This window comes from Ochotona curzoniae, unplaced genomic scaffold (assembly GCF_017591425.1).
Source record: "Ochotona curzoniae isolate NIBS_2020 unplaced genomic scaffold, NIBS_Ocur_1.0 scaffold_461, whole genome shotgun sequence".
NCBI classification, from domain to species: domain Eukaryota; kingdom Metazoa; phylum Chordata; class Mammalia; order Lagomorpha; family Ochotonidae; genus Ochotona; species Ochotona curzoniae.
Genome location: NW_024467120.1, coordinates 6,858,351 through 6,876,462, shown reverse-complemented (window position 1 = coordinate 6,876,462; position 18,112 = coordinate 6,858,351). Strand labels below are relative to the sequence as shown.

The window sequence follows — 18,112 nt, the reverse complement described above, 5'->3', positions numbered from 1 at the left end:
GGAGTTTATATATTTGTCAGCTTTTGATTCCGTTAGTTAGAACACCTGAGTGAGATGCTGATGGGGAAGGAAGATTCAGTTTGGATCCTAGTTCTGGTGATACAGTGTAGGATTGGGGAGCCCCACTGGTCTGATGTCTGGCCAGGGCTGGCAGTGGTGGAACACCTGCAGACATAGAATCACATGGCAGATCAGGAAGCACACATATCATGATATGACCATGGACTCCACCCTAGCACCTTATCTGATCCAATCACTTACCAAAGACCCATACCATCAGATGTCACAACTACAGCAAGCCTCCACCTTTAATCCGTCAGCCACTCACATTTAACCATTGACTATTAACACGTGACTTTGGAGGTTTCAGACATCTGCAGATGTTCGGGGAAACAAACTTTGTTCACATCATAGCATTTATTTAAGAAAATGGTCATTCCCATACTGAAAAGTTCTAAGGAAAGAGATACTGGGGTCCTTTGAAAAGACACCAGGACATGCTTTCCTGGAATGAATTCAGAAGTTGTGCAAGCTTGTGCAAGGAAAGGCACTAGGGTGGAGTCCATGGTCTGATCATGGTAGGTGTGCTTCCTGGCTCCACATGTGATTCTTCTGTGTCTACCGGTGCAGTTACAAAGTTGTCTTATTTGATCTCTGCTGTTGCAATGTCCCTAGTTACCTATTTTTGCTGGCTGCACCTGAGTGGTTGATCCTAAGTTCTACTTTTCTTTGATACAGGTATTTTAATTATGTTTGGCTTCTGTTAGTAAATCAAACAAGGTTAGGGTCACAGATAAAACCTTACTGGCTTTGTTCAAGGATTCTTCAGGCCTACTCTTCATTTTAATTTGTGTCAACACTATTTGAAAAGGTGAATTCTGAGGTTATTCACATTTTGACTTTCATAATTAGTGATAAATCTGTATACTATTTGATTTACTTTCTTACGCTCCCTATTTATCTCATCTGATTACAACTATTAATCCTCCTTGGCAGTGATAATCTCTTATAGACTCTGGCTCTTAAAGTGGATTGTACTTTTTTTTTAAAGATTTATTTTTATTATTTTTTATTGGAAAGGCGGATATACAGAGAGGAGAGACAGAGAGGAAGATCTTCCATCTGATGATCCACTCCCCAAGTGAGCGCAACGGTCGATACTATGCCGATCCGAAGCCAAGGAGCCTCTTCCGGGTCTCCCACGCGGGTGCAGGGTCCCTAAGCTTTGGGCCGTCCTCGACTGCTTTCCCGGGCCACAGGCAGGGAGCTGGAAGGGAAGCAGGGCTGCAGGGATTAGAACTGGCGCCCATATGGGATCCCGGGCGTGCAAGGTGAGGACCTTTAACCACTGCGCCACCGCGCCGGGCCTGAGGTGGATTGTATTTTACCATATAGGGGAGTACTTCACCTAATTCTGGGCATTGACAGAAACTAATCCTCATAAAATTAATTAATAGTGGCTCCTTTCTTTATTTGTGTTTCTTTTGGTTACTACTGTTGGCTGGTTTGCTGGTTCTAGAACAAGCATTGACTTCATTTCCTTGCTGTTTTTTTTTTTTTTTGTTACAGTATTTCACTAGCTGTGACAATTCAATTAAAATGTGTGGATTTTCCATGTCACCTGCTTCTTTATGAAGCCATCACTTTCACAAAATATAAAGCATTATTTTGTCTTTTTACTTGTCTCTGCCTTTATTTTAAGTGATGGATTTTTCTAAGTAGATTTAATGACAAATGGTAATTTGATATATTCCTATTTCTTTCTTTTTTTTTTTTTGGATGGTGGCAAGGTTTAATAGAGAGGGCATCGTGTCTTCTGCACCTTCTTTGTGCCACTGGGCTTGTGACTTGATGTAGCAACGACTTCGGGAGCAGCAGGTGTATTGAAAACTGTGGCTGGGAGTTCTGAGAGGGGCCAGCTGAGGTGTGGAGGCCTCAGAACCTGATGAAGGCGGCGTCGATCTGCTGCAGAGCGAGCAGGGCCAGCATGACCTTGCGCCGGTAGTGTGGGTCCCTCTGCAGGGGGTTACGCTCCAAGTCCACGGTCTCCAGGCCCCGGGCCCCCTTCAGCTCGGCCAGGTCACTCCAGCTCTCCAGCAGGCTGTCGTTCTTCCAGAATTCCTACAGCTCTGTTAGGTGGCTGACATTTTCAATCTTATTGATCCTGTTGGATGCGATGTCCAACATGGTGAGTTTGTTGTTCTCCAGGCCCTCAGATGATCTCGTTGGCGTTGTGGCTGAGGTACAGCTCGCGCAGGTTCACCAGGTTCTGCAGACCCTCGATCTTGGTCAGCCGGTTGCTCTGCATGCTGAGGACGGTCAGGTTGGTGAGTGCATCCAGGTTCTGAAGTTCAGTGATTTTGTTTTTCCCCCAAAAACAAACTCTGCAGACTGGTTAGCTGTCAATGTTTTCACTGGCCCGGATGCGGTTCGAGCCCAGCTCCAGCATCTGAGCTCCTGGAGAGCACTCAGGTTCTCAAGCTTAGTGATTTTATTGTTGACCAAGAAGAGTTTTTTCAGTTGTGTCAGTTTGTCGATCCCTTCAATGTTTCTCAACAGATTAAAAGAAATATCTAGAATCTCCAGCTCTGTCAGGGATTCCAGGTGCTCAATCTTCTTGATCTGGTTGTCATAAAGATCCAATTCGTGGAGACCACGCAGCTCGTCCAGGTTCTCAGTGCACTTAATGAGGTTCTGACGAAGGCACAGCATCCTCACCTTCTTCAGCACCTCAAAGCTTTCGATCTTCACGATGCGACAGTGGTTCAGGTCGACGTCCGCCGCGTCTTTGTCCAGGTGAATGGTCTCCATGTCCACAGCCAGCTCATGTTCGCCTGTCAACCTGCATCATCTCCTGCGACTGTTGCTGCCCAGCTCCGCGCTCCGCCGCCATATTGGCTGCTTGTCCCCTTCCCGGAGATGTGTATATATTCCTATTTCTAAGCCGATTAAAAAAAAAACATATTTATTTAGGGGCTGGTGGTGACTCAACAGGCTAGTCCTCTGCCTGCAAGCAGCAGCATCCCACATGGGCGCAGGTTCATGTCCCAGCTGCTCCACTTTTATCCACCTCCCTGCTAATGGCCTGGAAAAGTAGCACAAGATGGTCCAAGTTTCCCACATGGGAGACCTGGAGGAGGCTCCTGGCTCCTGGCTTCATAGGGGCTTGATCTTGGCCATTGTGATCCAGTAGATGAAGACCTCGTTCTGCCTCCCCTTCTCTCTGTATCTCTTCCTTTTATTTATTTACTTATTTGAAAGGCAGAGTTACATAGAGAGAGGGAGACCTTCCATATACTGGTTCACTTCCCAGATGGCTGCCATGGCCAGGGGTTGGCCAGGCAGAAGCCACAAGGCAGGAGCTTCGTTTAGGTCTCCTGGCCAGAGGGCAAGTATCCAAACACTTGGCCCTGTTGTGCTGCTTTCTCCAGGCCATCAGCAGGCTGGAAACGCTCTCTTCCCCATTGCCCTCCCCAGGTTCTGATAATTGCTCTATTCTGCACTTCTTTGAGATCACTGCATTAACTTTCACACAGCAGTGAGAGCATGTGATTTTTCCTCCTGTCTTAAATAAAATGAGTGAATTTGCAAATATATAAAACCTTGGGGTTGGCACTTGTGGTACAAGAGGTTAAACTGTCACCCACAGTGCCAGGATCCCATATGGGCATCTGTTCAAGTCCCAGATGCTCCATTTCCAATCCAGCTCCCTGTTAATGACCTGGGAGAGCAGCAGAGGGTGGCTCAAGTGCTTTGGGGCCCTGAAATCACATGGAGACCTCGGTCTGGCCTGGCTCCACCTGTGTCATTACAGTCATTTGGGGAGAGAATTGGCAAAAGAAGATCTTTCTCTATAACTCTCTCAATTAATAAATAAATTTTAAAAGAAAAAAAAGATGTCTTTGTAGGCATTGGTTTAATGCATGTACAGCAACACTGGTCCCAGGAGGCATAACTTGTCATGCTGTACAGCAGAGTAGAGTAACTCCAACAAGTAATGCAATATTTCAAAATAGAAAATAGGGTTTTGAATGTTCCCAACACAAGAAATGATAATTGTTTGAGATGCTATATTTGCTAAATATGCTGAGCAGTTGAGTACACTTTACTTAGCACATCACCATGTACCCCATGAATGGGAACAATGACTACTTTGCAGTTCAATCTTAAGATGTCAAAGAACTTGCTATGATTTGTACCACAGTTTCTTCTTACTTCGTTCACTATGTTTATTCTGCTTTTTTTGTAATTCCCCACAATACCTGTCATCCTTTTTAAAAAGCAGATTCTTTAGAAAATCCACAAAATAGGAAAAATTATAGTTAAGGTGCACAGCCCAAAGACAACCATAATTTTATTTTGATGCATTCGCTTATATGCAGCTTGCATAATTATGTGTAAGAGCTGATTAGGACTGTGTATATTAATACTATCTATACATTGTATAATACAAATTTATTTTAATAATTTGTTGTTTTTTCCTCTCCTTTGATATCTGTGTCTTTCAAATAAATGAAGAATTTTTACGAGAAGTATTTTGAGACTACATTCAGATTCCCCCTCTGGTGCAGGTTACTACTGAAACAGATCAGTTGAAAACATCAGTGGATTCTGATGGTGTTCTTTATTTCAAGCTGTGTTCTTTTGACTTTGGGACTATCGTAGGCAGAATCTCTGTCTCACTTTTTCTTTATTCCTAGAAACTTCTTGTGCTTTATTTGATATTTTTGATGACCTATTCACTGGAAAAGATATATTCATTCTATGACTCTACACGTCTGTTATTCGGCTTGATTTATTATACAAAACAGCTCCATACTTTCTTTATCAAATTTGGTTCTTTCTGATGTGTCACATGGAGCTTTGAACTCTTGGTTTCTGTCTGTCCTACAATGATTAGATCTAACCTGCTTATTTTTCATACATTTAAAAACAGTAACTATTGAAACACGGTGTCTACTATTTGCTCTTCTGCATTTCTTATATAAACTTGTGAACTTTCTGCCCTACTGGAAGGGTAAAAGGTGAACACTTTGTGCAGAGATACAGCGACATGGGCAGGGCCGTGTGCTTGTGTGCGTGTGTGTGTACGTGTTGCATGGTATATGTATATGTGTGTGTGGAGTGGAGTGTTGTGTGTGTGATGTGATGTATGTGCTGTTTGAAAAAATATTTGGCTTCCCTGTGCAGGTGCCCTTCACCAGGCCTGGTGTGCCCATCCCTCAACTGCTGTGTGCCGTAGCTGCCTTGTCCAGAGACTTGTCCTCAGCATGGTGCTGCCTCCCCTGGAAGTTACAATCCTAGTTGGCGCCTTCAACAAATGACCAACTCTCTGACACGGGGGAGGGGGGCGGGCAGAGGGAGGGAAGAATGCATTGCCTCTTTTTCCTGCAGGGAAATCCTCTCCTTGGTGTGCTTTGACTCCAGGGCTCCCTTGGGAACTGGGGGATGCTAGCCACTAATACTACATCTTTGTTCAGCTCTTCCTGCTGTCCTCCCTTGCTGCTCTCACTCCTCTTCTGCAGGCACACTTTTTCCCCCATCGCTTTCACAGAATCTCTAGTGCAGTTTCTATTTCTAGGGAACCTGCTGAGGCAAAAGGGTTCTACATCTCAACACCACGAGAACTATGAGTCGTGACATAAGCACCAGGTAGCTCTAAGCAGAGATGAGAAGTTGTCTTTCAGTTGCTGCCTTGCTGTCTTCTGAGGCAGATCTTACTGCAGACCATTTTTACTCAGCAGACAAAAGGTGAACACACAGCCATCCTTTTGGCAAAGCTCCTGATCCCTGAACACAGCCCAGCATAGATGTTTCAACCCTGGGAGGAAAATTCACTTACTAAATTTTTTTTATGGTAGGACCAGGAATTGTGGCACAGTAGTTAAACTCCAGCTGGAGTTGCCCTCATCCAATATTGGAGTGCTGGGGATCAAGTTCTGTCTCTCTACTTCAAATATAGCTTCCTGCTAACAAGCCGGAAATCAGAAAATGATGGCCCAAGTGTTTGGGTTCCTGTCACTCATATGGGAGCTCCTAGTTTGTATTTGACTCAGACCTGGCTGTTGTGGGAATTTGTGGAATGAGCTAATGGATTAAAGATCTCTCTCTCTCTCTCTTTCTCTGTGGTTTTGTCATTGAAACAAAAATAAAGGAATAAATCTTTTTAAAAAGTTTTATTAAAAGTCTTTTGGGGAGAATTTTATTATTAATCCTTCATATCTAAATATTAAAAATTTCACTTTTATTTCCTTCTTCTGGTAGAAATTGAAGACTTGAGGTGGGGAAACCCTGGACTTAATGAGGATAAGAGGATGTGGAGGAGGGGCAAGCAGGTGATCGGAACATTTTAGGAGGTAAGGAGTGAGGAGAGATGGAGAGAGCTGTCTCCAATGCTCATTTCATGGGTCCTCTAACTCAAAGTGTATGAAATGGCTTCATCTTGTCCCCAGATCATACCTGCTCCTCTTTCCTGGTTTAATGAGTGACCATTACCCAATCCTTGTCATCTCTCAGGCACTGTCTCATCTAATATTAGTCTTCTTCCATCTCCCCATGTGAGCCTATCTAACAATATTCTGCTGGTTGTATCCTCTCCATGTGGCTCAGACCTGTCCATCTCCCTTGCTCTTTTCTGTCACCATTGCTGCCTAACACACCATGGTGTCCCACCTGGACTGTGTGCTTAGAGTCCTGGCTGCGTCTCCAATCCATTCTTCATCCTATAGCCACAGTATCTTCTGACATAGCAATTGAACCAATCCATTCTACTTTAAAACCCCTTCAATAGGACTCCATTTGCTTTAAGGAAAAGGGAGTCATCAATTTAGACTTTTAAGGAAAGTCTAAATTCTTATGCATTTACATCTTTAGTTGTATTTGAAAGTAGGGGGTTAGAGAGAAATTTTCTCTTGGATATTTCCCAAATGTGCATACGAACTGGGGTTATTAGACCAGGCTGAGGCCAGGAGTCCAGATTTCAATCCAGATCTCATACATCTCTCTTGGCAAGGATCCGAGTACTTAAGCCATCGTCTGCTGCCTCTCAGGGTAGATATTAGCAGGAAGCTGGATCAGAAGTAAAGCAGCCAGGACTAGAACGGGCACTTCCGTATAGGATGCAAATGTTTCAAGTTGCGTTTTACCCGCTGTACCAAACACCAGCTCCAAAGGCTAACGTCTTTACCATGGCCCACACAGTCCACCCTTTTTCGGCTTTTTGCTATGAACCCTATGCTTCCTTAATACTTTAGAAATCTTTATTTCCTTCCTGAAATATCTTAAAATAGATGCACCATATGACCCAGCCATTCCCACTCCTGGGAACATATCCAAATGAAATGAAATCAGCGTGAAAGAAAGTTATCTGTATCATCAAGTTTATACAGCACAATTCGCAATAGCTAAGAAATAATATCAACCTAGATACTCATCAACTGATGACTGGATAAAGCAAATGCACTATGGAACACAACTCAGCCATAAAAAGTATGAAATTTTGTCTTTTGCAACTAAATGGATCCAGTGGGAAATCATTATGCTTAGTGAAATAACCAGTCCCCAAGAGACAAATGTCATGTTTTGTCTGGTCTGTGACAATATACAGAACACAAAATACTGTAATCTCTACAAACATGATTAACATCCTAGACTTTAATCGCTGCTTATAGCCTTTGCCTACACTCTTGAGTAATTGCAGGATTTTCATTGTTTTTTTTTCTTTTTCCTTTACTTGCTATGTGATGATATCTTTACCTGTTGGATTGTTGAGCTTGTGATGGTGAAGAAAAAGAAAAATCTTCCATTGTAACAATTTGGGGAAAAAGTAAGAGTCGGGGTAAAGACAGAAGGAGGCATGGGAGAAGAAAAGAAGCAACCCCTATGTTTCTAAACCTGTATTGCAAAATATGTGAAATCTGACTTCATATAAATAAAAAAAAATTCTTCATCTCCACACTCTTTTCATGAAAGTATTTCTCACTTCTACACCCTTCCCCTTCCCCACCATGCCTAGGCTCCCAGCTGGCAACTTCTTAAAGGTTTTTCATTTAATTTGAAATACAGTGTGACAGAGACAAAGAAAGAGATCTTCCATCTACCGTTTCACTTCTGCAGATAGCTACCAAGACCAAGGCTGGCCAGGCCAAAGCCAGGGGCATCTCGGTTCCCCCAAGTGCATTGGCACAGAGCAGGACCAGAAGCGGAACTTTAATGGATTCAAAACGAGCCCTCCAGCATGGGATGGCGGCCTAACCAAGGCACAACACTGGCCCTCAAAAACTGTTTGAAAAAAATTACTTGATCTTAGCTTTTAAAAACAGGTAATAAAATCCTGAACCCAATTTCATTGAGAAAAGAAAGGAAAACTGCTGGTAAGATTAGCATTGTTTGACATGCCCGTGTTGTTCTCCAGCATAGCATTAAGTTTTCCTAATCCTCAGAGCCTGTGGAGGGATCATTTGCCTAGCAAAGCAGTCAGGGCAGGGACTTGCTAAACCACAGCTAATTTACTGCATTATAGCACTCTCATCCCTCTGTTTTTTTCCTCCTAGATTAGCAAGCAATAGATACAAAATTACTTATACAAGCTCATCACATAATCCCATTAGATTGATTGAAATGACAGAATTCATAAAAGAAACTAAATGAAACTCTTCCTCTTATATTTCTTCTTGACCTTTGAACATGTAACACTACGAGGCAACCATCATTTTATTATGTCCAAAGATTCTTGTTTTTATCAGAGTACAGATACGATGTATACGACAAGTAGGTAACCCACACTCCAACTGTGCAGTGCTGGGTTGTAATTCTAACTGGTTTTGTGGGGAAGAATTGGCAGCCTGACGGTAGCAGAACTAGACAGACAGCAACAGCAACAGGGGCAGGTAAAGAATTAATGATAAAGACAAAGAATATAGCAGAAACTCTCCCTTGCAGTTTTCCGAGTGGGTCCTGCAGGTGCAATGCAATCAGATGACCCAGTAATACACAATGACTTGGCTGTGAGGCCAACTCTTGTTAATGGGTTTGTGTGAGATTATCATTGTGCTTGTGTCACACTTGGAAGAGCAGAGGCCTCCTCTGAGGATACACTGGGGAAACAGAGAGAAGGGGGTCACAGCAGGCTGCTTAATGCCAGTAGAGCTGATAATGACTTCAAGCAACTCTGTCACTTGATAAAAGAGCCTTTAAGGTGAAAACCTTCACCCATGACTTCATGTGGTTGGTCCTACATTTTACTTTCATGTTGGTTTTCCTCCCAGCAAGAGTGAAAAGCACGGACTTGCTTGGCCTTACAGATGGGAATGTGTTTGTTTATGGCTTGCTAAGTTTCTTCTTTTAACAGGTAGCATTTGTAAGCTGGGAACTCATTCTGTAGAGAACAGGGGAAATTTCTATAAACACTCATGGGACCAAGGGTCCCCTTCTAATTATGTTTCCACAAGTCTGTTTACTTCCCAGGCTGCCCTGAATCAAGCCCTTGGGTACTAACAAGTGGCAGGTGAAATTCACACCAGGCAGCCTGTCAGGGTTGGAATTGACACCAATAGCTCCCAGCGGGCTATTTTTGCAAAGGTGTGAAGTTTGTTTTCTTAAGTTACTTTGAATATATTTGCCATGATTTTAGAGGTGCTTTTCACTTTAACCCAGAAAATCTGGCAGGAAGTGTGAGAGGAGATGGTGATTATAGGGACTTTTGACATTGGTTGTGAGATCAGGCTTAAGTAGCCAAAACATCTCTACCATAATTGTCATGCTTTATTCTTCAAGAGCCACTGCAACACCATAAATACTCAACAGATAACTTACTCCTGCCAGCTTCTGCAACTGCTGAAAAGAATAATTTACAGAATTAGTGCAAGAGCCTAATGATGCATTTAACAAGAGAATAATTGGGTGATGTTTCACTTGTATTAAACAGAATAAACACAAATTTATTCATGAAACAAAAATACAGACTAGGTTGCAGTAGAGAAGATTAATGATATGGGAAGCCAACCAAATGACAACTAGCAGCCAGTGGAGAGAGCCACTGTTAGGAGAGACCCAACCAACTTTTCCTGCTCGTGTTCTGGGTAGTTACAGTGGTGTGAAGCAGGTGCCCTGGCTTGGCTAGCTCCTTAGGGTTTCTACCACCAGGAATATGCACACCGTCTTAGTTCCTTTGCTGCTGCTGTAACAGAATATCCCAATCTGGGTAAATCGTTAGCAGCAGAAGTATATCTGGCTATTTGGCTCACATTTCTGGTGGCTCAGGAATTCACGAACCAGGAGCTATATCTAATGAGGATCTTCTTGCTGTGTATTACCTGGCACAAGGCATCACAAGGTGAGAGAGTGTAGGTGAGTCAAAAGAGGACCCAGCTCCCACGATGGATAGCCCATCCCTAGTGAAAAGACATTAATTGGGTCTGAAGCTGTGGTACGGCAGGTATAGCTACTGTCTACAGCTCTGGCATAACATATAGATGCTCATTTGAATTCTGATTGCTCCACTTCTGATCCAGCTGCCTGATAAAGCAGTGGAAGATGGCCCATCTTCGTTGGGCCCCTACACATCTATGGGATACCTGGATGAGGCTCCTGGCTTTTGCTTGGCCCAGTCTTGGTCTCTAGCCATTTTGGGAGTGAAGCAGATGCAAGATCTCTTTTTCTCCTCTCTTTGTACTTTTAACTTTCAAATAAAAAGATATATCTTTAAAAAAAAAGACTTTAGTCCATTTTTGATGGTGGAACCCTCGTGGCTAATCATCTCTTAAAAGTCCTACCCCTTGGGATATAACAATGGCAGATGGCAGGGTCCAGTTTGGAAGGGAAATTTAAGCATTAACAGACATCTTTTCTAACTCATATGATTCATTTAAAAAAAAATGCCTTCATTTAAGAAATAGCTGATAGTAGTAGGATGAGGACAACAAAACTGCACAGACTTTATTTAGTTTTGTTTTCTTATTTGTAAGTGCTAGAGTAATCAAAACTTCCCACAGGAGTGGGAATGCAGAGGCTCCTTAATGAAAGTAGGTTTGGTCTAGGCAGGCTTGGGGTTGGTACTGGCACAAAATATTTACCAGTTGTTCATCACTGGGGCCTGAAATGGTAACACCAAGTTCATTGCTTTGTGTTGGGGTGGTTATGAAAGAGCCAGTGTCCAGTTCAACTCCGGAACCAGCTGGAGAGTGCATGACCTGGGAGTGGGAGTGGCCTCGAAGGGAAATACTGGGCTCCTCCCCCTTGGTTTACCATTCCCACTCCCACTGGAGAGCACGAAAACCAGGACAGGGGCAGGGGTGGCTAGACAGAAAGGCATCTGCCAGTATATGTGTGGGCTGGACAGTAGGGCTGGTTGGGTTGAACTAGGCCTCAATGCCCATTGACATGTATGAGAGCTAAATGCGATGTGGGACAGACTGAACTAGTCTGCTGCACATACTGGCAAGCACAGGAATCAGGGCAGGGGGTGGGCCCGGTGAGGGTTATTGTGGGTCGCTCCAACTAGACTGCAGCTCCCACTGGTTTATGTGAGGGTTGAATGTGTGCTGGGCAGAATCAGGCTGGACTGCAACATTCATTGGTTCCAGTGGAAGACAGAGCTGAAGCAGAACCGACCCAGCAATTGCAACCACCAGCTGATTGGGGCAATGGACTGTGCCAGCCCTGTACTTGCAAGTACACACAAGAATGTGGCCTGGGATCACCTCAGACAAAGTTGCTTTGGGGATCTCCCCAATCGAACTGCCGGCCTCAGAACCCCAACCATGAAGAGAAGTGCAGGTTCTGTGGTCTGCCATGGAGTGCAACTGCCAGAGCCAAACCTCCTAAGAGGCTCAGACGGAGCAGTGGACAGCACAATCAGGTGTGCATGGAGGATATGGCAGTCTATCAGAACCTGCAAAGCCCACCTGGCACCACAACAGAGGACAGAAGAAACCAATCAACTACCCCAGCCATATGTTGGCAGTGAAAAACTGAGCAAACGAAAGCTCTAAGATGGACTATGTCAATCAGAGGATTCTTCAGGCTCTTCATCGTGCTTAGAATGGTGAGATTGGCAACAATTCATAACTGTTGAACTATCAAAACCACTTGAGCAAGACCCTTGGAGCAAGCTCCATATCGGGGACCTGGGATGGGTGGGAGACTGGATGGGGCTTCTCCTTTTATCTCCCCATTTACACCAGATACAGAAAAAAAAGAAGAATGTGGAAAGAATAGTCTTACCCACTTTATTTTAACCCTTGTTCCTTTGTGCCCTAATTAACCAGGTAAAGATTATCAAAAACAAAGGAAAAAAGAGAGAGCCAGTGTCCAGATGGGGTAAAAATCAATGTCTAGGACGCTCTTGAGTGTCCAGTTCTCCTGTTATGGATGGTTGCCTGGGAGGAGGGGAACACGCACAGCAGGGGTACAAGCGCAAGGTGGCAGCTGGAAGAAGGGGGTGCTCTGACAGCGCTAAGCAGTGCTGTGTCACAGCCCGAAGGCGCAGATCTCATTCATTCTATTAGAGTGAACTAGTGGAAGGTTTAAGATGAGTGACAAAAATAATGTTACGACTTTTGCCTAGTTTTTTTTTTTTTTTTTGGTGCAAAGTTAGAGAACTGAGGACGTGTCTCTGGATTTCAAATACCCACTCTCCATGTTATTGGTGAAACTGGGAGCAGAGGCGTAAAGGGTCAAAGAAACAACTCATTGTTGGCAAGGTCTTGGACTTTGGAATTGGTTAACACTGTCACTCAGGGAGCTGCAGGCTGCGGGTGGCAGAACAGATTGAACCAGGATCCTTACAGCATGACGGACTCAGGGAAAGCCAGCAGATGGTTTAGAGCGATCTGGCCAAGGCACTAATAGCAACAGAGCCTAGCGCTTGCAATTGCTTAGTCAGCTGCAACTCCATGTACTGTGCAGATGAGGGAGTGGGCTGTTCCAAGGTTGTATGAGGACAAGAGCAGCACCCGAGGCCTGGCTAGGCAAAGCAGATTTCCCCTAATCTCCTTGGTCATGTGTGTACTGTCCTACACAGCTTGTCGGATTCCCTCGCAGTGTCTCTTGTAGTTTGTACCAATTCATGCTCCTAGGATATTATCTGAAATCTTTCAGTGATATTCAGAGCTTGCCAAAGTAGGAAAGTTTATGTGTGTATAGAAGTTGTTTTCTGATACCAGCATTCTAGGTCATTTTGTTTTTTAACCTTGGTTGTGATTGTATAACAGAGAAAAAAATTGGACCTGTAAAGAAAACCTAACACAAATAGTTTCCCATTGGGGGGGGAGCTGTTGGGGATTTTTAACACACACACACACACACACACACACACACACACACACACACACACACAGAGTATTTGTTATCCAGAATTCTTGGGACCAGAAGTGTTTTAGCTTTTGAATTTTGGAATGTTTATATATACACAATGAACTATCTTAGGGATGGGAGACCCAAGTCTATACATGAATGAAATTTATGTTTCATATACCTTATTTGCAGCCTGGAGGTAACTGATACAACGCTTTAGTGCACCTGTGTTCTGACTGTGCCCTGTCACATGATACCAGTTTTGGAATTTGCCACTTGTGGCATCATATCTATATTCAAAACATTTCAGCATTGGTGGTGTTCACAGAAGATTATTCTGAGATTCCAGATTTTTGGATTAGGGCTGCTCACCCTGAGTCCCACCCACAAATAATCTGGCCTTTCCCATCCTATCCTATAACTTTTAAAATTTAAATTATTTCACTAGCAGTTTAGTTACAATGATATTTGGCTGTTGGAAAGAGAAAAAATGACAGCTAAGTGGCCTAAATGAAAAGATAATAATATTTCCTCATGCAAAAAGAAAGTTGGAGTTGGTGAGTTTCAGTTTGGCAGGCAATGTCAGAGTGTGACTTCCTTGGCCCATTGCTTCATAAAGGCAGGATTGCGGCTGTAGGTCAGACCATCTCAGCAGGGCCATGCCAACTTCCAAAGGCATTCGTCCAGAAAGGCTTCTGCTTGGGTTTCATGGTCATGAACAGGGACACTTGACCTCTTCCAGCTGCAAGGAGGCATCTTTTGTCGTAAGGGCAAGAAGCGTCTGTGAATGTTTTGGGGGTGGCCATTCAAACGATCTGCCATAATTGGTGTCTGGAACACACAGAAAAATGATAGCTCTGGGCAGTAGATCATACTTAATACTATCAAAGCAGATGTTAAGTTTTGCTCTCTAGACACTTTCTGGTAATGCTTTTACAGGAATTAACAAATTCAGGAAGACCAGCTTTTGAATGGTATCAAAAAAAAAATCTAGACTTTGACCCTGTAAGTTAGAAGCAGCCATCCTTTTTAGACCTGTGAAATCGGAACATACCTTGGAGGTCATATTTTTATTCTCCAGCAGTCCCCCTATGTGTTTAGCAGGGATTCATATTTTGCTGAAAGGTAATCAACGGTGAAAACTCAATGTCTGACAACAGCCTTGCTGAGAGATACAAGTGTGTAACTGCGGGGCAACCAGGTAGCCTAGGACAGGGTACAATGCGCAACCTGAAGGAGCTCTTCCAAAGAGAAACTAAAAGACAAAGTCAAACAGCACGTTAGTAGTTACGCTCTGCTTAGAGGTGGAGATGAACTGCTTGGTATTCTAGCCTGTGGTGTCACCTTTGGCATGCCATTACTGTCTCTGGAAAAGTATTTCTTCATGGGTGAAGTGGTAAAGTTGGATTAGGAGACCTCTTTATATATAAAGGACAATGATGTTTTTGGAAAATCTGAACATTGATTTACATATTTATGTAGATAAGTTAAACCATAAGTAGCTTGAGGATTGGTTATCACCCGTGAAAGTTGATTCAGCTGCAATGACAGAGAAAGAGAAAGGATTTACTTTTAATTTTTAAATAGAAGTTTCATTTCCTGCATTCCGTATACAGTTTCTAAAATTCGACCAGCTTGGCAGACTATGAAAGCATATGAGTCTGAAATTAATTGGCAACATTGAGTATGTGCATTCAAATACTTGTTCAAATGTATAAGCTCCAACTAACTGCGGCTCAACAGTTATCAAAATTTCCACTAAGATTTCATTTATGAGCTCTAAAATTCACATTATAGTCTTGATCATACTGTTTGTTGTACATATCGAATTGTCCACTAGACATCTCTACTGGGATCGAGTAGGAGTTTAAAACCTTGCTAGTTCATCTTCTCCTGACATCCCAGCTCAATGAATGAGTTCTCCAACCAGCCTCTTCATGGTGCCTTCTAAAAAAAAAAAGTTTCTGCATCCTCAAATCATCTTGGGATGCCACTGCCGCTCTACTGGTATCATCTGAGTTACTTTTTGCAAGAACTGCTGCCCACAGCTTGCTTCTCTGTCTTCTCTCCAACTACAACCCATTTGCAAAAATCTTTCTAAGATACAAATTTAACTATCTGTTTATTCAGTAAATATTTAATGAATTTTTCCCACATGCCATATAGTCTTCCAGGCCCTGGGGATTCAGTAATGGTCAAAGCAAAGGTTCTGCTTTCTGGAACTCGTATCACAGTAGACAGGTAATGAGCAGATTCACAGGTGGAGAAGTGACAGAATGGTGGGTGGGTGTTAGGGCCATAGCTAAGAAGAGGTGATGTTTTCAGACAGGATGATTCAAGAAGATGCTTATTGCTTCTCGGCCTTTCGGCTAAGGCTAAGTGTAAGGGAGATGTTTGAGAGGTGACATTTGAGCAAAACAAAGTAGGAAGCAAGTAGTTGTAGCTCAGAGGAAGGAATGTTCCTGGGTAAAAAGAACAAACAAAACAAAACAACAACAATAAATGCATCCTATGATAGGGAGCTTGTCTTTAAAGAATCTGGTGAAAGTGGGAGAGAGCTGGGGGCTGAAGGCAGATGAGGCCAGGGTGGTGGCCAGACAGCAGATGACAAAGACCTGGATGCTTTTGGAAAGCTCTCCGGCAGTGTTGACAAGACCTGACTTGTGATTCGGAATGAACACTCTGCTGCATGAAGAATAAACTGGAAGGGATCAAGAGCTTTTGCAGGGATCAGTTTGGAGGCTTACGCGTAGTGTTAGCAAGAGACGATGGTTGCCGTGGATTCATTTCATTTCATTTTGTTTTGTTAGCCTGGTAAAATACAGATTCTGTAGTGTTAGGCCCAATCTCAACACCCTCTATTCACATCTAGAATGGAAACTGCATTCATTAAGCCAAAATTCTCCAGGTTCCTTCCCCTCCCCCGCCCCCAGCTCCTGGAAACCATCATTATACTCCAGTTCTATAAATTTGACTACTTCTGGCACCTCATATCAGACAAATCCGAGGGCACAGCTGTTTCAGCCTCATCAGAGAGTAGGTATAGTCCTGGCAGCTCCACTTCCAATCCAGATCCCTGCTAGTACATCTTCTTTGGCCTGACCTTTTGATTGCACCTGTTTTGGATACACTGGTGGCTATCTGTCACTCAAATAAATAAAAATAAATTTTGTATTCAATAGCTGGGGCTGGGCCAAGCCAAAGGCAGGAGCTGTGAGCTTCTTCTAGCTCTCTCACATGCTGGAAGTCCAAGCCCATGGGATATTTCCCGTTACTTTTCGCAGACCACTAGCCAAGAGCTGGATCAGAAGTAGAGCAGCCAGGACTAGAACTGGCACTCATACAGGACGCCAGTGTTACGGGTGGTGGCTTTACGTGCTATGCCACAATGCTGACACCAAAACTAACCCTTATATAAGAAAACATCACTATTTATTCCTTGCTTGTCCTTTTGCAACTAACTTACTCCTTTTAGTATATATTCTCAAGTTTTTATCCATGCAGAAGCATACAGCAGAATTTTATTCCTTTTAAAAGTAGATTAATATCCAAGTGGGTGTAAAACCACATTGTCTTGATTCTTTCATCCACCGAAGTACATTTGCATCCCTTTCTGCCTTGATAATGATGCTTCTGTGAATATTGGTGCACAGCGATTACTTTGAGATGTTATTTTCAATTCTTTTGAGTATATACCCAGATATGGGGTCACTATATCATATCCATATGGTAATTCTGGTGGACTTATTTATTTCTTTTTTTGTTTAAAGATTTATTTATTTTTATTGCAAAGTCAGATACATAGAGAGAGGAGTAGAGACAGAGGGGAAGATTTTCTGTCTAATAATTCACACTCCAAGTGACTTCAATGGCTGGAGCTGTGCCTATCTGAAGCCAGGAGCCAGGAGCTCTTCCAGGTCTCCCACACAGGTGCAGGGTCCCAAGGCTTAGGGTCATCCTCGGTTGCTTTCCCAGGCCACAAGCAGGGAGCTGGATGGGAAGTGGAGCAGCTGGTATTAAAACCGGCACCCATATGGAATCCCAGCGCGTTCAAGGCAAGGACTTTAGCCACTGGGCCACTGTACCGGGCCCCTGGTGGACTTTTGAAAGTAAAAATGATAGGAGTTTATTCCTCCACTTAAAACTTTTCATTGACTTCTTATTGCCTTCAGGACAAAGTCCAAATTTGCTTTGTGTGGGTACAAAGTCGTTCATCAACTTCACCACTGCTAGTGTTTCACAACCCCGCTTCTCCGCACTGTACATTTTGGAGGTTTTTTTTTTAATTTTATTTTTAAGAACAGATAGGATAGTTTCATTTTTAGAGAACTGTTCCCCCTTGAATCCCCGCAGCTCAGCTGACCTGACCTTGGCCTTGAGTCTTCCTGAGAAGCTCTCCCCTGCCTCCCCACGGCCCTGTTCCTTGTCCTATGGAGTGAAGCTGTCAGCCAGCCCATGCTCACCTGTGGATGGTAAGTATCCTTCTGACACAGAGCCCACACCTCTCAGGTCGAAAGAGCGTTCGACGGTGGATGAATAACTGTCAGCGACAATAAGAGGCACAGGCAAAAACACACTCAGAGGCCAGACAGGCAGCCCAGACGTGCAGTCCTGAGCACGAGGATGAATAAAGCCAAAAATGCAGGGGCCGTGACCTGCTAAAGCTCTACCAGCAGCCACTGGTGACTCTGACGTCAGAATAAAGGACACATTACATACTAAATTCAGATATCCCATCTCATGAGCCACTTGCAGGAGTATTCTGTGCATTGCTGCACGTGACTTTTTTTCCCTCCAAAGATTTATTTGTTTTTATTGG

The 18,112-nt window shown here is 43.4% G+C and overlaps 1 pseudogene; it reads right to left on the bottom strand.

The window, feature by feature from the left end:
• Window positions 1-1,935: 1,935 nt before the first annotated feature.
• LOC121147725 lies at window positions 1,936-2,893 on the bottom strand (annotated as a pseudogene).
• Between the last annotated feature and the right edge of the window lie 15,219 nt (window positions 2,894-18,112).